The sequence below is a fragment of the Anser brachyrhynchus genome (assembly GCF_964034855.1).
Source record: "Anser brachyrhynchus genome assembly, chromosome: 2".
NCBI classification, from domain to species: Eukaryota; Metazoa; Chordata; class Aves; order Anseriformes; family Anatidae; genus Anser; species Anser brachyrhynchus.
In genome coordinates, this window is record NC_137695.1 from 8,015,862 (window position 1) to 8,036,027 (window position 20,166).

At 38.0% G+C, this 20,166-nt stretch overlaps 1 long non-coding RNA gene across 1 annotated transcript; it reads right to left on the reverse strand.

Moving 5' to 3' along the window:
- Positions 1-15,476: 15,476 nt before the first annotated feature.
- Positions 15,477-17,614, reverse strand: LOC308188810. The gene is made up of 3 exons (XR_013945787.1): positions 17,502-17,614; positions 17,207-17,268; positions 15,477-16,448 (listed from the first exon to the last, which is right to left on the reverse strand). It is a non-coding gene; the product is annotated as an uncharacterized lncRNA (long non-coding RNA).
- Positions 17,615-20,166: the final 2,552 nt, after the last annotated feature.

The following is a 20,166-nucleotide window of genomic DNA, read 5'->3' on the forward strand; positions in this document are numbered from 1 at the left end:
TGCTACTTTGCAAGAATTCTTATAACTCTCTTATTGGCTCACACACTGGATTTTCATCTAGACTGATTATTATCATTTGCTTCCATGTTTGTTGAAGTTTGCTTTTGAGAGCTGGAACAAAGTGGTTGGGTTTATGAATTTCTTTAAATCATGTTATGCTGCTACCTAGAAAACAAAACAAAACAAAACAAAAACCTGTCGACAGCATAACAAAGACAGCCAAAACCACTGGCAAATAGTTTGATATCTTTACCTTTCCTCTGAATAGTTCACTGATGTTACTGTTCCACTTTTTTGGACATATGAGCATCTGGGGCATGCTTATTATATACCTCTTTCTTCCTATAAAGAAAAAAGTTGATATTTGTATTGAATAATGCTCTTCAAAGGTGCCTCCCAATTGTGTTCCTATGCCTTTAATGAAAAAAAATAAATTCTAGCAAAGTTAATTGCTTACAGTACATCAAAACTCAGTCTGAAACAAATGAGGTGCAGAGTCCTTAATGTGAATGTTGCTCTCTGTTTTCACCTGCAAGATGGGCCTGTCTTATACGGCAGGACTCTAGCCAAAACTGTCTGTCAGATGAAAATATTTTCCAAACATATAGCCAAATGCTGTAGATACAGTTCTGTGGGAAACAGTGGGTGATAAAGGTTTTTAAAGAGTAATAAAACTCAAACTCAGCTCTTGTGTAAAGTTTCCATTTCCAGTTTGCTCTTCAATCTAAGCTAACCTTCCATTTCCTTGGGAGTGAGATAACAGCCGTTATCCCCATTTTACAGATGGAGAAGTTATAAAAAAAGAAAATAATTATGCTTGAAATTAGTAGTTTTTGATATTTTTTTTTTGTGAAAACCTTATGCAAAAACACAGGTGTGCCCAGAACCGTGTGTTCATCCTGTTCAGATCATTGTAATTTCAAAAGTGCTTTAACTGATCTTAAGACCTATGGCATCTTTTGTAATGGGAAGCCATGTAAGAAACACACAGAATTTCATTACCAAACATTTGTGTGTACAAACATTTGTACACATATATGTTTCCTCATCTGAGCTATGTTCACTCAGGCCTACCTTTGCTGAGAAAATGATCTTTGTAGATGACATGGCTGTTCCTTAAAATATCACTGTCTAAACACTACGGTGACCATTTGTGTCTGAATACTTGAACTGTGTTAAAACTAAAAACTTATATGTTTTCAATCCAAATTTTCATTGTTTTGATGCTTTGAAGGTTTTTGTGAATACTATACAAATGAAAGCTTTCAGTAGTTAAGCAGAACATAAAAAAACTGCCAAAAACTGCCTTGTCCTCATGGTGGGTATGTTTCCCCCCCCCCCCCCCTATTTTTCTGTCACTGTCACATCACCACTCTCCTCTACAAGACAGATTTTTCTGTTCTCCGCAGCCTTTCCTTTTCAAAATACACCGGAACCAGGAACTTTATATAGACCACCTTCCTTCCCATTATGGGATGGACTTCATGTGAAACCTAAAAGGTCTAAGCATCTCATCTTATGTTGAGTTGGTCAGGTTATCTTCAGAAGAATAGGTCGTATTTTGGAAAACTACAGTTTGTCAAAAACAGGAGCATTTGCTAGAAAACTGTCTATCTCTTGGAAGGATTTTCATGCTTAGTGAATAAAAAGATAAACCTACTTACTGTAGAATAACCAGCAGGTATTCTACACTCAAATGATCAAAATCTGTTCAAGAAGAAAATTTACATTTTTCAGTGAAACCAGTGATGGTTAAAAATGAGATCCACACAGCTGAAATCTCAGTGTCACATTCAAGGTTGGTAGCCATAAAGGATTTTGACATGGTGAACTCCAGATTTGTTGGTATGCAGTGTATGTTTATTTCTCTATTTTTAGTGCATTCTTGCATTTGTATTCTTCCAGTTTGAAAGCCTTGTCATTTACATCTTACAGCATAAAGATGGATGGGTCTGGTATTTTTTCCAGTTCTGACTAATGCTGACTGTAGAGGTTGGTCTCACACATGTAAAATATCTAATCTTTTAATGACTATAACTAAGTGATTTGTTAGGTGAGCCAGTATTTCCTAGCTCTTTTGATTTACTAGAAATTTAAAGTGATATAATTAGCCTCTTCCATATGGAGAAAAATGCTCTTTTTTGGTATTCAAGGGAATGCAAATGAACCAAAGTATCAGCAGCTCCTCAGATGCAATTACGGCCTCCAAGAACTTGTAACACTTGTATCTTTTAATATGAAAACTAATTCAGCATCTGATAGCAATATGACAGAGACCATACCTGAGAGCGAGCATTCAGCAGTGAACACATGATCTGTGATACATATTGCATATACTGATTTTTTTTTCTGTTATAGGAAACTGTGCAGAACTCACACTCTACTTGCATACATGCACATTTAATGATGTTCAAGTTGCAAAATCAATATCTTAAAAAGTTAGGAACTGACAGTATGAAAGAATCATACTCAGTCTTTTTTATCAACTTTGAATATACACTGTCACAGTGTTGACTTTAGTAACTTGTAAGTATAGTTGACATTTTCATTTCCACAGGATTTCTGTTTCTGTGTTTCAAGCCCAGTAGCTTTCCTGCTGCATTTTGTGCCTATAGTTGTCACCTGGGTGCAGAAGGAGAAATGAGAAGAACACTTTTGCTGCAATCTTGGGTTAAACCCTTCTCAGTATAAGCAGTATAGTCAGAAATTCCTATTATACTGCAATGAGTCTTTTAAATTAGTGAATGAGTCAAGGAAAAGTACTGAAAGGAATGTCTCCAATAGAAACACACTATTCTTCACAATTTGAAGTATCTGTTTCAAAACCTGGAATGTATGACAGCATCTCAGAACTACTATGAGGAGGATTTAAGCATTGCACACTTCTCCATGGTAGAGAGTGCAAGCATTCCCAGTTTAGGATAGTACAAATTTGGGACTATGCAGAACCACAGCCTCTGGAAATTATGAGCTCTCCAGCACAAGGGCAGTTATGTTCTGAACAGCAGTCATTTCCCATGTCAGGTGCAAATGATCCAGGCATACAAAGAATCAGGACCAAGTGCATGTTCCTATCATCTTGCCTCATTTCCAGGGAAATTCGTTGAAAACCAAAGCATATACGTACAGTTTAACAAATGGTTAGATACTGGCAAATTATTAGGGCATTTTTATTTTATTTTTGTTAAACCAAATGTATTCTGGTATAAATATTCTTGAGAAGGAGTTAGCTTTTTTAAAGGGGAAACTGTAAAGCAGAGCGAAAATTTGAAGCATTTTTGGCTTAGATTTCAAAACGACCTTCTGTATGTAGAAAATGCAATTCAGAGTGTTATAGTTGCTGCATATGCTTTACAGTTTAGCTAATATCTAAATTTATAAACAAAGTCAATCTTTTGAAGCAAAAAAAAGTCTACTTTGTTAATTAATTAATTAATTCGTTAGTTAATTATTTATTTTTTTAGTTCGGCACATGTTTAAGCAAAGCAGTGTTTTTAGCGGGAGTGTTTGGCAGAGTTCATCTCAATGAATTATATGTCACTCAGAACGGGATTCATCCTACCTTCCTGTTGCTTTTTAAAAATAAGATATTTCATCTGCTCTCATTGCCTAAGGTAGGATTTAGCTCAAGACCAAGATCCATGTTTAAGTGTCTACCAGTGAGACAGGTACCTGAGCCCACACTGTAGTCAGTACAGACTAGAGAGCCATTCATCCCTAACGCAGACATGCACACATAGTTATACACCTTCATGTGCTGTAATCTCAAACCAGATCCAACCTCTAAAGTCTCTTAATCATCTGGGCTGCAGAGAGATGAAATGGATTTTGCACTTACTGACTACAATGGGAAGCTGTAGGAAAAGTGTGCCTTACATCGATACCCTCAGCTGGAACTTGAATTTCCTTTCAGGAGTATTTAGCAAAGAAGCAGGTGTGAGTCATGAGGATAGCAATAAGTGCACAATGCCAAGTGCAGTCTTGTATGACTGGTTTCTAAGGCACAGAAATGTTTCTAATTCAAATATGATTTCTAGTCAGCAGAATGTATGGTGAATGCTTTTAATGATGTAAAATACAGCCTGCTCCTGGTTTCTTCCTAACAGACTGCATGAACTCTGTAATAATGGGTGCAGGTGCATTTTTATATGGTAAAATAATAGCTCCATATTTATCCTTTCACTAAAAGCAGGTATGTTTTCTGTGCAGCTCATTAGTCATGGAGAGAGTGAGAAATAAGAATGTGATGTGCAGCCCCATCTGATGACATTTTGCTGGGAGGGCACTGGGCATGCTGGTGGCTGGCTGAGCAGGTATCCTGGTGGCAGCTGTGCAAACAGCAACCTCAGGATGAATTAGCTAACCTTGGCACAACCTCACATGAAGAGAAGTGTCAAGGGGCCCCTAACCTACAAACCTGCTTCTGCCAGCCCATTGTATGATAGGTGTAACACTTCTAGTGCAGTCTAAAATATGTTAGTACTCTGCAGAAGTTCAAGATTGAATGGGCTTTGAGTTATGGAGCTTGGTTTCCTCTTGGGTAACTAGTCACTAAAGCCACCTACCTTTGCACAGGATTTAAGAGGGAAAGAGGGTTTTATGCAGAAGAAGTCCATATGAAGAGCAGGGTCTGGCAGTTAGATCAGGGCATGAAGTGGGAGGAGGTCAGGATGGCACTGTACAAGTAGCTGGAAAATCAATGGACGGGGATGGTAGCAATATCAACATGAAGAGTATGATGAGGTACTCTTTCATAAAATAAGGAGAAATAAGAATGCACAAGATATTTACCCTGAAGTAGTCTGATGTATACAAATAGTGGACTGAGAAAGCTGTCTATTCACACAACCCAAAATACTTGGAGTAGCTGGTCATCTTCATTTGGCCCAGAAAAAAAACAACAGCCAACCAACCAACCAACCAACCAACCAAAAAATATTAAAAAATCCCTAATCCAGTTTGGATTCAGGTTAAACCTCTTGTTAAAATAGTCCTCTTTGTTTCCGATTCTGTGCCCTACTGTAATGCAAAAACATTCTTCCCAATAAGTTCAGCAAGACGTGATGTGTTTCAGTGAGACACATCACATGCAGGGTATTTCATTTGTCATGTAAAGAATCTGATAGGCCAGCAATAGCTGGATGCTAATGATGCAAATTAGTATATTTGCAAATAGTCTGTGCATCAAAAGGGGTGAATTTTTGCTGTTGCACCTGTGTGAACCCAAGAAAAGGTTCCTTTCACTTCCAACTCAAATCACAAGAGGAGGTGTCTATTTTTGTTCTCACTTTCATTTGTCTTTGTCCTGTCTGCTCTCTTCCAATCTCCAAACCACACTCATCTTTTAGGGCATCTTAAAGCATGTCATGGATATTGGTTAATTAAAACTTCCCAAGCAGCCTTTAGAAATAGTTCTGAAGCCTTTGTCTAACACATGGAGGTTTTAGTGGTTTGCCCTATTTGCTTTGGATCTGAAGGATGATGACTGTCTGCTGGACAGAAAGGGCATTTGCTTATTAAAGCTGACACCAGGGGTGATGTCTTTGCTCTGGTGGAGGATGAAGTTTATCTGTTGTACTCTTAGAAGAGTAAGATCAATCTTGCTCTTAGAAACCTCTGATGACTCCCTCCCTTCTGTTCCAGGTCTTCAATATCCATAGTTAGTGAGTTTTCCCAGTCTCTAAACATCATTAATGTAGCTTAAACCTCTTAGTTCTCCTAGCCACAGCAGACATGAAGAATGATTTATTTCTCCTTTTTGTTTGTATCTTTTATGTTGTTGATATTTGTTGTCAGTGTCCTCTTCCCAAACTGAATTGACCCCATGCTTTAAGCCTTTCCTATAGGTTGTATTTTTTAGAGCTTCTCTTTGTGTTGTCGTTATTCTCTCTTTGATCCATGTATTCCTTGAACTGTGATGCTCAAAGCAAAGCATAGTGCTTTTTTTTTTGGGATATGGTTGGTTCTGAGTGCAAAGAAGGAATTCTGTTTGTATCTAATGTTATTTTTTGTGTTTCTTTTCAGTCTGTGTTTTTTTTTTTTTCAATAGCTTGACATTTATTTATCATCCTTTAGAAACTCTAAATCTTTTTTTTAATTATTATTATTTTATTTTATTTTTCTTTTTTTTTTTGTAGAATAGATGCATAACCAACTGCATTCCAGCTATCATGCAATTGAGACCTTGTGGCCTTTCAATATATAAAGCTAATAAGAAAGACAAAGAATTTTTACCAGGGCCTGTATTGACAGGACACGGGATAATGGTTTTAAACTGAAGGACTGTTAATTTGGATGGGGTATAGGGAAGAAATTTTTCACAGGGAGGGTGGTGAGACACTGGAACAGGCTGCCCAGAGAAGCCATGGATGCCCAATCATCAGAAGATCAGAAGTGTTCAACGTAGGGTTGGATGGGGTTTTGAGTAACCTGATCTAGTGGCAGGTGCCCCTGCTTGTGGCAGGGGTGTTGGACAAGATGATCTTTGAAGGTCCCTTTCAACCCAAACCATTCAATGATTCTGTGATTATGCTGTAGAGTTGGCACTTGTGTTCTGCATCGTCTTATAGCTTGCTTTGCCAATGGAACCGTTTTACCACTACACCACACTGAGAGGTGCAACATGTAAACCTTATTTTAGAGATGTGTTAACTGTAGGTGCTGCTCTACTGGCTGGTTTAGTGTCCAGGAACAATTCACTTACATTTGCAAGAAATTAAAAATAAATAAATAAATATCATTTTAGTTTTAACTGAAGTGTCCTTTATCCCATTCATATATACTATAAGTACACACAGTTAAACGCTGACATGAAACTATTGTGTAACAGAGCAAAGTTCATATCTAAAATGGAAACATAAATTGTAGTTTGTTGTAATATTTTTTTTTCTAGTGGATTTTTATTGATATCTGTAGAAACACTCAGAATGGGATGACATGGTATTTTCTGTGGCAGAAGTGGTAAGCTATATTATTTCTCACCAGCTCTAGATAGAGATGAGTTGCATCTGTCTTTTTTTCACATGCCAAGTTATTCAGGAGATTTAGGAATCTCCTGCTGTCTTTTTTTGTATGATTTGGAGGATGGTATCTACTGGTAATTTGTAAGTAATGGAAATTAACACGTGATTAATATAGGAAAATAATTTAAGTCCTGCTTATGTTCTTCTGTAATGAACAGCATTTGCTCTTTCATGATTGCTATTATCACAGTGTGAAGTTTGATAGAATAAGAGAACTGAGGGTGTAGATCCATTTGCAATCGAAAAAATAAAATTCAGTCTCAAAGAAATCAATTCAGCTGTGAAAGTGTCCTAAAACTTTTAATAAAAAAGGCAGTTCTGTTCCCTCAATGTTTATGCCACATGTTGATGCTGTAGAAGCCTTACTGTCACAATTCCTACTCTTCGCAGTTTTCAGTATGACAAGAACCCTACAAGTGAACTTGGTCTTCTGCAATCTACACTTTTTTTTCTGTCTAAATTCTCATTTGGTTGTGTCCTCTTTCTTGAATGTAGTTTTCTGCTATCAAATACTGCAGTTCCCTGGAGCTAGCAGTTTCAGCAAATACAACTTTATTTTCTGAGCTCCTAGGGTGCTCTGTGCTGTCTGCTGGCTAGAGGTAGTTTCAAATATCATTACTACAGTGCTCTCTCAGGTGCCAATTAAAAATGATCCTAAAACATGTTGTGGTATATAGCCTGAGAAATCTGACAGCTGTGTTATAAAAAGTAGGAAGATTAGCCTTCTCCCGTAATCATTGAGAAATCCGGAGTAACACAGCATTTTTAAAGAATGATATGAATGAATATAAATAATGTACATTTTTACACATTTTAAAATATACAAAATATTTAGGAGCTGGAATTACATCTCTAAAATCCCTGTGAACTCTGTTTCACTTCTTCCTACCTCGGTAACATAAATCTTACCTAGGGGAACTGTTTGCAAACCCAAGCAGGGAATTTCAAGCCTATGTGAGCACCTCCTTCCCATCTTGCTGTGGATCAATCAATACCACAGCAGCACGATAATGTTCTGCATCAGAAATTCTGCAGAAGCCTTATCAAGACCTACCAGAGAATGAAGTCATAAAGTGTTATTTTGAGTGCAAAGGCTGGCCACACATTTTGAGAGTGAGGCTGTTAATCTCAGCACTGTCACAAAGTGTGGTACCTGGGGAAGAAATAAAAAGTAATATCATCTTGCTTTTGTTTTTGTATATATGGCTGGGGAACGCAGTATTTCCTTTTCTTAATCCTGCTTCTGCCTTCCTCAACAGATTTCCCACCGACATGGTGTAATAGGTCAAGTTAATAGACCAAGAGTGCCATTTGGTTTGACTGGAAGAAGACACACACACTTTTTTTTTCTTTTCTTTCTGTGTACTTTTGCTTGGCTGTCCGTATAGACTTGTGGGCTTCATATTTTACAGATTACTCTGCAAGGCGTAAGATGTATTCTTCTGCCTTCTCTTAAGGCAGAAGGAGAAAAACATGGTTTTGGAATATTCAAATTAGTTATGAATATTTTGAATCTAAATCCCTAGTATCTTGTTGCAGCTACTTCTCCCCTGAAAACTAGGTATAAAGTGCCTTCTACAGGTGTGCGTAGCTGTAAAAGCATGCAAGGCAACGTGCTATCTAGCACTGTGACTCTGAAGTTTTAAGAGGGTGGAAGGAAGACTGTGTTTTAAGCTACAAGGCATGGCTTATTCTTGCTTATACCAGGCAAGATATCATCATAATCACTTCCAATAGCATTCTTATTAGTCTCTTATGGTGTCTATATTAGTCAGGGGCAAACAGCTGACTTAGCATGATTCACGTAGAAATCAAGAGCATACTGTGTCTCTTATCACAGCATCAGTGTGATAGGTCATTAAATGTTAATCAAGCAGTCTCCCAAGGTTCTGGGCCATAATTTACTGCTGTAGCCAACATGATGGATTAAAGCAGTAATTCTGCCTGATAAGATAGACTCCGTGGTATTTTTCCTCATTTTAATTCAAATGTTAGAATTTCGTCCTTTTGGTAAGACAGTTTTCATATTGTATGTTCGTGGGTAGCTTTAGGAGAGGAGGGTATGACAATAAGGCACAGGAAGAAAGAGAAAGAGGTTTTTGATAGGGCAATAAAATACTGACAGCACAGCAAGTTGGGCAAAATAGCAATCTTAGAGCTCATCCCCTCTTGAAAAAAAGATACAATTCAGTGCAGTTCAACTTCAGGAATGCTCTGAATGCTTGTCTTGATTTTTTTTTTTTTTTTCTGAGAGAAAGGTCCAGTACACCTACTTTTCCTTCCCTCCTAAGATTTTATTTCTTACTTTTCTCTTTTGAGAGAATCTTGCTCACATGGAAAACAAAAATCTGACAATCAGAAACTTCAGTCCAGTGAATGTAAATCACCATAGCACTCCTGGAGGCTTTGATAGCTGAGAATCTTCTCTGTATTGTGTCTGTAACTGGTGAAACCATCTGGACTGATGGAGACACATGTGAAACTTTGCACTGATTATCTTCTTGGCTTATTTTCAACTTGGATTTATAGTCACAGCAAGAGCTGCCAGACCCAGCTCTTAAGCACACTGGCCTTTCTCTAGAAACACAAATGGAAACACAGAGCTAAACCTAGGGGCTGTTACGTTCATGAGTCTTCTACAGAAGTTAGGGTAAAAACCCTAGAGTGTAGATTAATCATGGAAACAGTGAATTATTAAGAGTCTAAGCCTCCTGAAACCTGTATTGAAGTTGTGCAAGATGTGCCATCCTATATCTACTACCGCTAAAAACTTACTATGTTAAAGTAAAATGTGCAATGCAGATTATTATTAAAAGTCCAAATGCACAGACCAGGACTAACAGGGTTAAACAATAAGAGGTATGCTTTCTTGCTTCATCACTTTTTTCACAAAGTTGTTAATAGCAATCTCTGATGAGAGCATGCCTTTACTATCTATCCACTAAGCAGCACTGGGGACTGTTTGCATCAGTAAAGGAAATACCTCTTTCTTCTTGGCAAACTGATTTTCCTGTTGTCAGTGCAAATGATGTGCAGCACTGACAAGTTCAGGAGGTATCAGCTCAGTTTTCGGTAAGTGATATGACCTCGTATTTGACTGTATGACACTTGTTAGTGGTGGTTAGGTGTGTGCTGTGTTCTATAGCTTGCAACTTTTCTCTACCCAGCATTTCTGCTCATTTCTCCCCCACTGTTTAATTTTCTAGAGTTCTTCCTAGAGCACATTACACCAGAAGTACAAGGCTATACTTCAGCTTTTAACAGCATTTTAACTTCTGCATGATAAAGAATAGAAAGCACATGGTTAGTATACATTAGATCTCAGTAAACTTGTATAATCCAGGTTTTTTATAGTCTAGACTGCAATTGAAAGCACATGGTGTAGAGAAAAGAAGTCTCCAGTGATGAAAACATTGGACACTGTTAAATCCCATAGGCTTTTCTGGCTGGGGGAGAACATATTTTTTCCAAACAATAGTGCAGTTCAGTGTATTTTGGGTGCAGCCTAGACTGCTTCAGATAGTGTTGGATGCTGACCTCAATGCCATATGTTACACTGGGAGACAGAGCTGTCATATGGAGGGGTGTAATGTTGGAGCTAGGACACTGACTAAGTTAGATTTTAGTTTTATACTGAAGGAATCTGAAATAGATACTGCTCTCCTCCACAGCAGGGCAGCAGCCTTTCTCCAGTGCTGTGCTGGCTCTGGGCAGCTTTGTGTGCTGGCCCTCAAGTGATCGACTATTCTCATGGTCCCCTGGCTTTCACCTGTGCTAAGGAAGAAGATTTTATGATGAACCTCTGTGTTGTTCCAACAAACTGTGCACTCCTTTCTCATTTTTTCCTTCTTCTTTTTCAGTGCTACACTGATTCTGCAATATAGTTGATTTTCTGCCCTTCTGTAGCAATGACTGGTCTCTTAATGGACAGTAATAAAACTTGACCTATAGACCATTCTTCTTCCCAAATAGTTATTATATTTTAATGTGGAAAGAAATATTGTCATAGAAAACAATCTTTTATTTATTTTTTCCCCTCAAAATGAGGAGCAAGGAAAATAAATAAATAAAAAAGAGAGAAGAAGAAGTAAAAAGAAAATGGGACTTTTTCTGCTTATTCTGCTCCCTGTGACCTGACAATAATTTATGTGTAATATAAAGTAAAGGAAAAGTTGCCATAAAGTTGCATATTGTCTCCCTCTTGAGGGAATAATAATTGTAAAGCTGCAGAACCCAGATCTAGTTTACTGTTATAAATGGATTGTATATATGAATAGCTTTTGGAGGTAAGTGGTGAAACTGTTGCTGATGAAGGTGTTTATTTTATATTGCTTTTGTGAGCAGGGCAATCATTCTCCACTTGTTTGTGATTTTTATTAAATATGATACCCACTCATACTTTATGAGAAATGTTTATGCAAAGTAATCTATTTGATTCAGCATCTCAATATTTACCTAATGAATATATATTGCATCTGATTAATCTTCTTATATTTTACTGTTCACAGCATTTTAAAACAAAATATAACCAGAGTGGGCAGCTTCATGCTATGCAATAAACTGCAAATGAATAGAAGCTTTTATCAAAGGTGTTTGAACTTATAGCTCATGGCTGGCTTGCAATGTTTTGCTTTCAGACAAAATGACTTTTTTTTCCCAAATATATATTTTTTTATTCTTCTGAACTAAACTGAACTGGAATGCCTGACTTGTGGTTTATATGATTTAAGAATTTGAACTGTGTAATTGGATGGAGTCTGCAATTTGCTTCCATCCTTTGATTATGTTTGTGTCTTCTTGTTTCTGATATGGTTAAAGCCATGCATTGAATCTCTACTGACAAGGAGGACACTTTCTGTTCTTGATTGATGGTCATGATACTTGTTCATGATATTGCTACGCAGGATACCAGCTTTGTAGAATCAAGTCTATGCAAAGCCACAGCAATGGGGAAGCAGGGATGCAGCTTAAGATATGGATATTATTCCAATAATTTTCAAATTAACTTCCAAGTTGTATGTTTTGAAGAACATATATTTACTGTATTTCTACATAGGTTGCTTTATTTTGTTTTTGTCTGTGTCCATTATTCAGTAGGAAGCTTTTCTGTAGGAAAGTTGATTTTATGATTTTAATGATTCCACCATGCTAAAAAAGTGGTTTTTTTTTCTTTTTTAAAGATAGCATTATATAAGGTTAAAAAATTGTTACTATTCCAGTTTTGACACTAATAGCTAAAATAAGAAAACAAGGAAAATAATCAATTTTTCTGTAGGCTGGAAATTTAAAAAGTAGTATATAATTTTATTTTTTTCCCATACCTCCTCTAGTTTTTATATAGATTTACAACAGTTTGGTTTAGTGGCTTCTTTGCAAAACTGGGTAAGAAAGGCGTTATTAAAAATGTAAGACCCATCAACCTGGGCTAAACAGAATGCATTTAGTTGGTCTCTATTAGTGATTCAGAGAGATGAGGATGAACAGGTCATGTGGGGAGCTCTCTTTATCTGGTATACCCTACCAGCTCCTGGCAAGGAACAATTCAAAGAATTTCTCAGCCAGTGATAACATGCATTGACATATTCTCTATCAGTAAGTTTAATCTCTCTTGTGAGCCATATTTTGCTTTTGTCTCTACAGTTTCCTGTGGCAATGAGTTCTACACTTTAATTATGAAGTGTATGAAAAAATAATGTCATTTGTTTTTGTTAAACCTTCCATCTGATCATTTTATTTCAGACTGCCTATTTCTTGGGCAGTAAGACATTGTGAATAATTATTTGCAATTTTTCTTGTCTGTACAGTGCCTAGCTATAGAGATCTCTCCTATCCTTTTCTTCCCTCTCTATAATTCCCACAACCTATAATTTTGAACATGTGGCTATGTTTTTTTTTTCAACTAAATGCATTACTTTGTATTCATAAGTATTTAAATTTGACTGCAATCTTATCACACTGTCACTCAGTATTGTGAAATCCTTTTGTGAGTCTTTGAAATCAACACAGAATTGACTATTCTGAATAATTCTGTGTTATTTATTCTTTTTCCAGACCATTTATGAATATGCTGAGCAGAACAAACTCTGGAAGAGATCCTTGAGGGACTTCCCTGGCAACTTTCCTTCACTCTAAGTTATCTGTTATTCTTTTTCTTTCTTGTGTTCTAAGTATGTATTAAGCTGTAAGGAGATAGTTTCTCTTCTTATCTGTCCACCTAGATTCTCTTAAAGCTTTTGGGAAGGGATACTGTCCAAAGCTCTTAAAAATTTTAAGTATGCTATATCAGCTCAATCACATTTTTCCTCATGCTTGCTGACTCCTTACAAAGCTCTAACAAAAGATGCATAAACCGTATTGACCCTTCCTCAGTGTAGCCATGGATATAATAAGAGATATTATAATACATATAAGGTCTTTAAGATAGTTTTCTACAGGTTGCTTGGTGCAGGAGGCAACTCACTGATTTGTTTTCCCGCTGTGTGGTGGCCTCAGACACGTTTGACATCTACTGCTGCTTTGATGGTTCGTTTCGTCCAACATATCCCACATAGATCATAGCTCTGAGGTGGGAACCCATCAGTTTTCCTCCTTTCTGAGCACCATTGCATGGGGCTCGTTCAGCTTTCCTGTGACGGCTGTCCCTTCCTGAGCACCGCTGTCTTGCCCTGGTCATGTCAGGTCTCCTGTGAGCCTTCTGCTTCTACCGTTTGTAATGAAGGCCTCACTATAGATATTTAGCAAATTGCTCCTTGGTTTTGTTTTGTGGGCTGTCTTCTAGTAGTGTTACACTTGTCAGAATTAGTTCTCCTGCTCTACATTTTAGTACGGCTTCCGCTTTTTAAGCTAATTGCCTCCTTCTATTATTAATTACACGGTTGTGAGATTTGACAAGAAATTTTGAATTGTTTTTGGATGGTTCATACTTATTTACTCCAAAAGTATTTAAGACATGTTTTTAAATAGTTTCTGCTTCTCCTGCAAGTATTCTGCCTCTTTTCTGCTTCTTTAGTTGTCTCTCTTTTTTTTGACTTACAGCTAGTTTCTTTCTGTATTCATCTTATGTCTTCCAGATATCTCCACAGACTAGCCTGGAGGCAAACCTGGCCTTGGGCACCCTTTCTTTTTACCCTGGAAGTCTCAAACATATCTGAAGCTTTGCTTAATTCACTTATTTGATATTAAAACATGACAGCAACACTTCTGAAAAAGAATGCTAACATGTATACTCTATTGGCAATGCCAGTATCAGTTGGCCAGCAGATAAATACTCTATTGGCAATGCCAGTATCAGTTGGCCAGCAGATAAATAATTTATTTACTAAAGGTGGTTGCAATGTGCAATTGCTGACTCAAGGCTTAGTTAAGCTCTGACTACATTGTTTGTTCTTTGTAAATGGAATTTTCCCTGCAAATGGTGGAAACGTGTGTGTGTATCAATAAGCCTATATATCTTAATTGGACATCACTTTTTATAGAAACATGTAAATAATGATGAATGCAACAGACTATTAACCTTTGACAAAGATGATTCATGGTACCAAAACTATTACCTCATTGCCCTCCAAGCCATGGTTTGTCATGCAGGTGTGCTCCATTTGGTTGGTCTGTGCACACCTGGGGTCACACAATGCATTATTTTCCATCCATATTCACATGCTCCTTTTCCAGCTGAGCTTTTTTACAAAGGGAGACCAATTCCCTACTGATTACACAGGAGGGAGTCGTGTCTCAGGCTAATGGAGTTAGGAGCAGATCACCAAGCCTGGAAGTCCCACTGATAGAGGAGGCTGAGGTGCCTTTCCCTTTGTCATCATCAGAAGAGAACAACTACGGAGACAAAAAATAGTACGCTGTGCTCAGTGCAACGGCAAGACAAGGGAAGGGGAGAACAACAGACCTGGCTGTTAATTGAACCTGACAAGTGTTTACACAAGGCATCAGACTGCCTGTGGCCTAGAAGCACTGATTTATATAGCTATTGATTAGCAGTGACCCAGTCAAGAAGAGCAATGGCAAACTGCTGCTTCAGCATTGCCCAGGAGAGCAAAGTTCAGTGCAAACAGCCCACGCGTGTGTATTTATAGAAGTAACCATACACTCATTACCGTCCCAGACTTCTATTAACATATCCGTATCTTACAACATCTGTGCATTCACCAGACCAAACCCCTACTCTGTTATCCTTCATATTGATTGGGTTTTTACACAGGTATTGAGACAGATGTACCAGATGTACTTGTTTTTAGTTGATACATATTTATAAAGGCAGACAACTAAGTATGCACCTGTGGCTGCAGTTTATCTTTTGCTGCCTTGCTTTCCTAGGAATATAGCACAACTCTCTTCAAGATTACTTCCCTTTTTATTGGTATCTCATCCTCCACACTGTAGCTGCTTCTCTCTCTAAAATAGTCCAATGTTTCGAATTATAAATACATCTTAGCACTCCCTAATGTAATGCATGATATGTATGCATCTCACACTGCAAAGTCCTTCCTTAGTATGAAATATTCACTTGGTCTACTTGGCTTGCTGTAAATGGAATATTTTAATTTTGTACCAAATAACTTTTTTTTTTCTTTTTTTCAGGTAAATATTTATTCATCAACTTAATATTTGAGGATTTTTTTCCAGATGTATACATAAATTGTTTTAAAATCCTTATCTATACTAGTGCTTCTGAACATGAGATGCAAATAGAATACAAAACAAGAGGCTATTTGTTTGCCCTCTCCTTGGTAGCACAGAGAAATGTTCTATTTCAAGTCTAACTTTCATTTTTTACTTGAATTTTCCCATCAAGAGTGAGTAGACGACAGACTAGGAATTAACAATTTGTCAGAATTGGAAAGATTTCAGGGTTTTCCTATCATCAAATTAAAACCTGAAATTTTGCAAACATGCAATCTTGAAAAATCCATAACCCAGTCTCAAAAATATTCAAATACAAAACCATTCAAATTTTATTAGTCAAGTTGTTCAGTTTTTAGTTTTGTCCTTTAAATGTATATACATGCATATTAATTTGAATTAATTTGAATATCAGTTTATTAAAATTTCCAAGCTTGAGCATGTTTTTAAAGAAGTAGATTTCATAACTTTGAAGTCAGATATTTTTGAATATCTGGAAGTGGCGATATAAAAATACTCTGATCAAAAAAGTCAGAGAAACTGATCCCTTCAAATATCTTTGGCTCTGACAAACTTTCCTCTCTCTGAAGCTTTGAAACAAAAGATTCCCAGCCAGTTCTACTGACATGTTCCGGGTCTGAAGATCTCCAGTTCTCCTTATCCATTGTGTGAATCAGACCTGGTTTCAGTCCTGATATCTGCATGCCACTGAGCTTCTAAGTCTGGGAGAGATCCTAACAGCTGGTAGGTGGCTTTTGAGAGTGGTGACTAGAAGTGGTGTCCTTCCAAGGTGCTCTGAAATCACAGGATGTTCTTTCAGAAGTAGCATCAGGGATACCAAAGTCAGCCAGAGCCAGCAGTTAACACAGCACAGTGATACATGGTGCAGTGTGGGCAAACTTTGCTTCCTGGGCAGATTTTGGAGTCACCATCAACATCTGAAAGCAACTCAGATGTCTCTACAAGTTAGTTGCATTGCTAGGAACTGTTGCTTGAGGCTTTGTTTCTTAGTTATGGCACTAACCATAAGTTTTGGAAACTTTTGGGCTGGGAGTCGTGAAGTCCAAAATGAGCAACGTCCTTTATGAAAGAATTGAGAGTGCAAAGTGGGGCTGCCAGATGGGAACAAGGTAATTAGACAGCAAAGTGAGGACACAAAGCCTTGAAAGCCATCTAGCAAAGCATGCTGAAGTTTAGGTCTCTCTGTCAAGTAAACAGATTTGCACTTTTTATTATCAAAGCTCTCATTTGTACAGCAATTTTTCTGCCCATTAGTATGAAGTTTGTCTTGGATATCATAGAAAATACATAAATAAAATAAAGTGTTTAAAAAGCCAGACCTGGTCTAACGGGCTAGAGAAGAAATGCTATTTGTATTTGTAAAGACTGATATTAATCATTTCATAGCAGTACTTCCATCCGACTGGTCAGAGCCCTGGAAGCAAACCTACTGCTCTCTCCACCCCCTCCATCACTGTCTGTCATCACAACTCCAGGCAATAACATCCTATTAACAGGGTTGGTCCCCTACCATCACCTAGGTAAAGACTGACCTGAGGGCGGTTGCAGGGTCCACATCACCATCTCTCTTCTCCTGGAGAACTAAACGAGCTATCTAGGAGACCAGCAGGAGCCAGAGTTACTTATTTGTCTCATACATCAGCACAAAGACCCTTTCTAACTGTCTTTGACTCTTCTGTTAGTTCTACATGAATCTTTGTATGAAGTTATGGGTTCTGCAGCTCTATAAATTGTCCTGGCAAGAAATCAATAAAGCCTAATAAATTAGGTTTCCACAACGGATTTCAGTAGAGGCCCCAAATCAGCCAGGTACTTAGATGGGCTTACCTTTAAGCATCTGATCAGTCTTACTTCTAGTCAGCTCTCTGCTGTCTTAGCTCCGGGCATCCAAGCAGTTCAGGTAAAGACATGTTGATGGAATAAGTTTATTTACATGATAAATCACAATAAATGAAATATGTGCTATGAGCTTTCCTGAGCACAGACCTAACCAGAAAAAGGACTTTTTTTTTTTTTTTTTTTTTAATCCTCTGTATAATGATGTCACCTATTAACTTTAGGTATGACTAAAATTCACAGGATTGCATAAACAGAAAAATAACTAGAATAATTTTACAATGTGCATTAACACTGGGAATTTCAGAGACAGCAATCTGGATCTCCAAGCATCTGTTATGAATGCAGAACAGGAAGGCCTGGATTGAACCCTTCCACCCCTCTGCTAGTCCTGCAGCATTTTAGGCCAAGGAGGTGGACAGCCAAAACTTTGGGTCCTGGAGGCTTTCTTAAACTTTATCCTTCCAACTTCTAGTAACCTCAGGGAATTACTAATTATATTTCTTATTAATGCCCTCTGAGAGCTTCAGTTTCTTTAACTGAGAAAGGGTGTTGGAGGGAAGTAGAATTTAAAGAGAAAGAGGGATGGAGCTGGAATACATAAACTATCCCCGTTTGCAAAGTACATGCAGCTGCGGCTATTGTTTTGCATTTGCCATTCTTGCTTTGCAGATAAGTAGCAGCACAAATGGATTTACATGTAAATTCATCCCATGATGATACTGTCTAGCAGAAAAGAACATGGCTTTCCAGGGCTTGCCTGCCTCAGTTCAAGGGGTAGCAAGTTCCTCTGTGAAGCTGGCTCACGTGTTCAATGTTTGCAGGGCTGAGACCAGAAGAAAGAAAGAGAAATCAGGTGAATTCTTTTTTCTACCAAGTTTGTGCAATCATGAGGTAGTCCTTAGAGTGGGTTAAAGCATACATCAGTGTGGTGGTGCAAAGGGGTATATTTCTGTTAGGAAGATTTCCTTCACCTGCAGTTCAGAAATCACACAGTGCTCACTGCTGGGTAAATGCTGAGGCTTGGCCCCTGCAGTGCAGAGGGCAGCTGCTGCATGACTAAAGGGAGACCAAGCAACCCAAAGTTTGTTAAAACAGCCCAGAGCCAGCTCTCTTGGGCTGAGTGATGGTAGAGTTCTGCCTGCAGGAACATTTAGTTGAATCCCCCTGAATATCAGCTGTTTGTAATGGAAATACTGATATCTTATCTGCAGTGACAATAATGGAGGAACCAGGAAATATGCCCAGGGAGACCCTTTATTTGTTGTAAAGTAAAAACAGAGGTACATTCACAACTGTAATCTGCTCAGGACAGGAATTTGCTCATGTTATCTGTGGGTCCAAATTTAATGTGTTTTTAATTGCCTATTCAACACACCTAACAATTAAGGCAAAATGATATCTCTTCTTTTGAAAAATGCATGAGCTGTACAATTAGAAGTAATTGTCCTCGTTAATTGAAAGTGCAGCTTTATTTTCTGTTGATTGTATTTTGTTTTATTAAAGGATTCCAAACTCTTTTGAAATCCCATTAAAGCGCAAATGCTATCGGGCGCTTTCACTGCAGCCACAAAGGACAAATGAGAGGGTTGGCTCAGCACTTGCGGTGCTGTTTAAACTCTGTGAGCATTCAGCTTAAAGTTAGTGATGTTTAAATATGCTAAGCTGTGCTGGAGTATAACTTTCACACTGGACATCTCTTTCTCACAGCAATCATTGTTAGATCCTTGCCTTTTGGGACAATGGCCATTGCTGCATTATGCACATGTACTATGCCAAGGAGAATGGTGCCGAGGCTGTGTGCTGCTGTTTGTTGAAGGAAGATTAAATACAACTGCACTGCATGAAGGAGAAGACACATGGGGAGAACTAAGAGCTTTGGGAGGCCCAGAACAAATATTGGACACAGGTCAACAAATCTGTAGCTGAATCAGGCAAACAGCCAAAATGCTACACGTGAATTGCAGGCAGGGCTTCACATCAAGTTTGGAGGAGATTGGTATGACCAAGCTGTTTCTGAAATGTTTCTCTTTTTCAATGTAGGAAGGAGAGCTAGATTTCTTGCTCTCATGTCATATGCTGGGAATGGCTAAACTGAAGGAAGACAGGAAAAAAAGCGAGCCCAGATGAAAATATTGAACAAAATACATAAAAAAAAAATATTGAACCAGGATAGTCCTTGTATATGCTGAATATGTCATTCGATATACAAAGGCATCTATAAAAGAAGCTGCATCATGATTTTGCTACTGATATGCACTGGCAGTGGAGGAACTGGGACACTGTCAGCATCCAGGCTACTTTGCTTATCAGCGGTTGCTAGAATTAAACCCCAGTGCACGGAATCAAGCCTCACCACTGTGTAAAGTTCCTGCACAAGACCCTCAGAGTCCCTCTTCATCCTTCAGCACAGAGCTGAGGTGTGTAAAAGGTGTGCTGACTTACTCACAAAGTCATCTTTCATCTTTTCTTGTCTATGGCCCTGCAAATGGAATCAAATGGACATGGCCAGGCTTTTCTTCCCAAAACTCTTTACCTTATTCTTCGTTTCACCTTTAAATTACTAGATGCTGTGTTTCACAGAACAGTTCCGAAGAAAGACACGAGGCAACTGCTTCATTTAACACTGCTTGACAAAGCGATCTCGCATGACCTC